Source organism: Pinus tabuliformis, chromosome 3_1 (assembly GCF_031772625.1).
Source record: "Pinus tabuliformis cultivar Carrire ecotype Pingquan chromosome 3_1, CPIR1, whole genome shotgun sequence".
Classification (NCBI taxonomy): domain Eukaryota; kingdom Viridiplantae; phylum Streptophyta; class Pinopsida; order Pinales; family Pinaceae; genus Pinus; species Pinus tabuliformis.
This window is the reverse complement of record NC_142301.1, coordinates 630,026,283-630,031,563: the sequence shown is the minus strand read 5'-3', so window position 1 is coordinate 630,031,563 and position 5,281 is coordinate 630,026,283.

Sequence of the window (5,281 nt, the reverse complement as noted above, 5' to 3'; positions counted from 1 at the left end):
TCCATTTTCTTTATCAATTCCTTTCCCTTTGGTGTTGGGTTTGATCCTCAGTACAGTTATGCACATGCAGATATTCCTTTTCCATTGGTTTTTATTGTAAATGCATTTTATTGTTAGGTCCTTTCACTTTTCAATATTTCCATACTTTACTTCTTCGTGATTTCTTTCTTCATGATGGTTTTCATGGACCTTGCTGCTTATTAACACATTCACTTCTGATTTTTTATGATTTGGTTCTTGATAAGTGCATATGTTAATGGCTATTATCACCCATCAACATGTTTAGTTTCTTACGATTCGTTTTCTTTTCATTTCATTGAGTGCATTTCATGATAGTCGTGGTTATAAATGTATTTTATTAATAGGACTGGGTTATTGTGTCTTTTGGATTTTTTTTTTTTTCATTTTCATTGTATCTCATTAATAAGTCTGGTCACTCATTAACAGGTTTATGTTTTTATATTTTTATCAGTTATGGTCTTGCCATTTATCAACATGTTTAAATATTTATTTTTATTATTTATTTAATAAGTATTTTTTTTGATAAGATTGGTTATTTATCAATATGTTTAGCATTTATTTTTTATAATTTTATGTTTTTGGCTTTACTCTAAGTAAATTTTATTATGGGATTTACAACATGCTCACATTTTTATTTTTATTTTTCTTTTTGGTTTTCATCGTACGGGTATTTTATTTAAGGATGTTTCCACCTATCAACATGCTCACACATGTATTTATTTATGACTTTTTTGTTTTGTTTTGATGGTAAGTGTATTTTATTGATTGGTGTTATCACTTATCAATATGCCTATGCCTTTATTATGACTTGTTTGGAACTATGGTCTTAATAGCTTATATTTTTTGTTTGAAACTATGGTCTTAATAGCTTATATTTTTGCAACCAAACTCTTGAAATCAACCATTAAATTAAGAAGTGACATTATTAGTGCAATCATTTCTAAGGGGCCTAAAATTCTAACTTGTTTGAAATTGAAATCGTGACCTTAACGACTGATACCATTGCAACAGAAATCGAAAATGTCCTATAAATAACATCCTTTATTGTTGAGATTACAATTACAACACTTTTGAAACCATGAACTAAACATCAATGTTGTTACAAAAGTAATGATGAAAATAAAATACAAGTTACAAGACTAAAAAAAACAATCAAAAGAAAAACCAAACCACATGCCTACAAAATGTAAAACAATCAACTTATGAAATGAAAAATAAAACGATAAAAACATATATTAAAAGTATATATATTTTTGTGTGTGGAGAAGGAGGCATAGGAATTTTATATTCTTATTGATATAACATTTTTCAATGAACACTTGGATAATAACCTTGCCACCTATCAACATGTCTACACATTCAATTTTTTATCATTCTTTTTTCTTTTCTTTTAAATAGTAAGTGCATATTCTTAATGGCCTTGCCACCTATGAACATGCCCACACATTTGTATTTTTATTCCCTTTGGTCTTGATCATAGGTGCATTTCATTCATGGGTGTTGCCACCTATCAAGATGCCCACACATGTATTCTTTTATGATTACATTTTCTTTTGTTTTGATTGTAAGTGCATTTTTTTGATTGGCCTTGCCACCTATCAATATGTCCATGTGTTTATTATAAAATGGTTACAACTATAGTCTTATCAACTTATATTTTTGTAACAAAATTCTTGAAATCAACCCTTAAGTTGAGAAGTGACATTAGTGGTGCAACCATTTTGAGAGGTTATTAGAATTACAACTTGTTTGAGACCATGAGCTTAACAACTGATATCATTACAACTAAAATATTAAATTGAATCCCCAATTGAAAAAATGCACTATTAATAACATCCTTATTTTTCAAGCTTACAATTGCAACATTTTTGAAACCTGATATGGAAATTAATGTTATTACAAACATAATGACGGAAAGTGAACACATGTTAGAAAAGAAAAGAAAAAAATAAAAATTGAAAAGAAAAACCCAAACATATGCATATAAATGTAAAGAAATCAACTTATTAAATGAACACTAGTATTATAAATAATATATTAAAATCATATGTGTGTGTGCATGTGCATTGGAAAATTTCTATATATTTTTATTAATATAACACTTTTCCATGAACAATTAGATCATGGCCTTGTCACTTATCAACATGCCCACACATTCATTTTTTATGATTATTTTTCCTTTAGCTTTGATCATAAGTGAATTTCATTGATAGGACTTGCTATTTAGCTTAAGTATTAGTGCATTGGTTAACAACATTTTCAATTGCTGAAAATTCTCTTTGCATTTATGAGACCACTCAAATTGTTAAGCCCTATATAAGCCCCATGTTAACCCTAAATCCCTTATTAATCCATAGATATTGAGTGATTACATTTATATGGTTATATCAATGTGTAGACTAAAAACTCTCATGGTCCCTATTATAAGTGTACTTTTTCTCTCCTATATATATACTAAGAATACCTATACTTAGTATCATCAAATTTTGTCATGTACATTGTCTACATTGTAAAAGAGGTTTTCCCCTTCGTTTTGTTGCTTCAAATAGGTCATCATGAAATTTTTGCTCTATTTTTTTTTTTTGGGGGGGCGGAGGTTTCAAGTGTTGAAAATTGAATTATATTGAGGGGGAATCATAGAGAACATATGGTTTAAATTTTAGGCCTCATTTCACTATATTTTTCTAGATATTCTCTAAAATGTTAGGGATCTTAAATGCTCTTAAAATCAATTTCAAACATGCCAGTTTGAAATTATATATATATATATATATATATAGATGGGAGGTTTCAAATGACGAAACTTGATTCACATTGAGAATAAATTTTGAGGAAAATTTGGTTCAAATTTCAAATCTTGGTTTGCTATAATTTTGGATATATCTACTAAAGAAGTTAGGGTTATTGAATGTTCCTGAAATTAGTTTCAAATAGGTTATTTTGGATTTTTCACTATAAGTTTCTCTATGAAGTTCATATTGTGAAACTTGGATCATATTGAGGAGAAATATTTGAGAATGTTCAGTTCTAATTTCAAAGTTTGGTTTGCTATACTTTGTGGAATTTAGGGTTTGTGAAGGATCTAGAAATAAATTCCAAATAGGTCAGCTTGTGTTATAACTTCTTTTTTGATACTTTTCAAACTATGGAATATTTGGGATATTAGGGGACATATAGAAGTACCTCATGTACACATGTCATAATTAGATTTGAATAATTGGATATGTGTCATCTTGTACAAGTGTGCTTGCAGGAAAAGACAAAAAAAATAGCAAGTTTTAAGAAAGTTATCATAACTTTCACTTGGCATATAAAGTTCAGTTCAAACGTATGGAATTGTTGAGAAGACATATTGAAGTAATACAAACCAAAGTTCTAGATATAGAAGGGCTCAAATCTCAATGATATATCAAGAAAAATTTCAACCATTCAAATACTCTCCAAATTAAGGTTTTTAAAGGTACATAACTTACAAGTGGCCTAGGCTTTGATTAGAATATCCATTTTTTAGGGTGATTGGAATTTGTAATAAAGAGTATTATTATTATTAGTTTCTCACATGGATCAAAAGATAATACACCAATTAAACCTCTTGAAGGCTCATTTAGGACTTATGAATAAAGTGAAGACTTAGAATTTAGGTTCTCCTAATTATTAAAGAATGTCAATAGGATGGATGGTTTCATGGTTATAAAGGTGTATTTATTCTAAAAAAACCTTAAAAAATAATGGTAGATGAAATGGAATAAAATATGAATGAAAATAAGGAATAAATGAAAAATGTCAAGGAATATATAAAAAAATCCATTAGGTAATAAATAAAATAATTATATAGCATTCTATTAAAATATATCCTTAAAATAGAGAAGAGATAAAAGGAAATAATAAGGAGAAGTATGGTGTTGAAACTCAATTTATATGGGGAGTGGGTTATCAGAATTTTAAAGCAAAAATATTTAATCACAAAACCATAATTGAGAATTTTCAATCCAATGTCCACATCAATATGGCTTTCAGTCAGCACCAAGGAATTGCTACATTCTAAATATCAATATGAGGAAGTTTGATGGTATTGATCCTATATCATGGATATTTCATATGGAGCAATACTTTGATTTACACCAAGTGAAATCCTTACAAAAGGTAAATATTACATCCATGTTTTTAGAATAACACCAACATTTATGGTATCAATGGATTTGTGAAAGGAAAAAATATTTTGCTATATCTTGGTCCATATTTAAAGAGGAATTTATAACAAATTATAGAGACATTAAGGGAAATGCATCCTTTAGTCCATTAGTAAATATTCGAAAAAGAGGTCTAGTTATAGAGTGCATTCAACAATTCCAAAAGTTGAGTCTTATAGTAAAAAATATTTCAAAGGATAGTTTGTTAGACCTATTTATGGGAACTTTAAATCAAAGAATCCAACATGAGGTGCATCTCTTTGAACCTAAATCTATATATAATGCTTTCAGTTTGGAAAGGAATCTTGAAACTAAAAATATGCCCACTAGAAAATTAGTGACTAATAACTATAGACAAAATCATGCCCTCTCTCCTAAAGTGACAAGGTTGACTCTGAAGTAAACAGATGAAAGAAGAGTAAAGGGTCTATGTTTCAATTGTGCTAACAAGTTTAGTAAGGCGCATAAATGTAGTGAGAAGGAACTAATCTACATAGAGTATGAAGATCAAGAATATCAAGAAGTGGAACCTTCACAAGATCTACAACTAGAAGAGATTTCTTTGTCATTCCCTTTTCATGCATTAAATGGCATTAATACTCCAAAAACCTTGAATATAGAAGGATATACCAAAATGAAAAAGGTAACAACATTGATTGATTCAAATAGTACCCATAAATTCATTATTTAGAAATTGGAAAAACTTTGTATATCCAACACTAGAATTTCAAGTAATGATTGCAAATGGAGGTACCATAAATTTTTCAGGAAAGTGCCATAGTATTAAGCTAAATATGGGGGAGTATTTGTTGGATAGTCCCATGATTGAAATCCAAATGGGTGTTTGTAATGTTGTGTTATGGGTCCAATGGTTACAATCAATGGGAACAATAGTCATTAATTTTCAATATCCTTTCATAAAGAGAAACCCAAAAGGGCGATAAGCTCTAATAACATGACAAAATTTCTAAAAATGCACAACAAGGTGTAATTTAACAATAATGTTCATTAGATATTCAAACAGCTATATCCTTTTCCCTAGTGGATCTCCAAAAAGTTATTAGCACTCA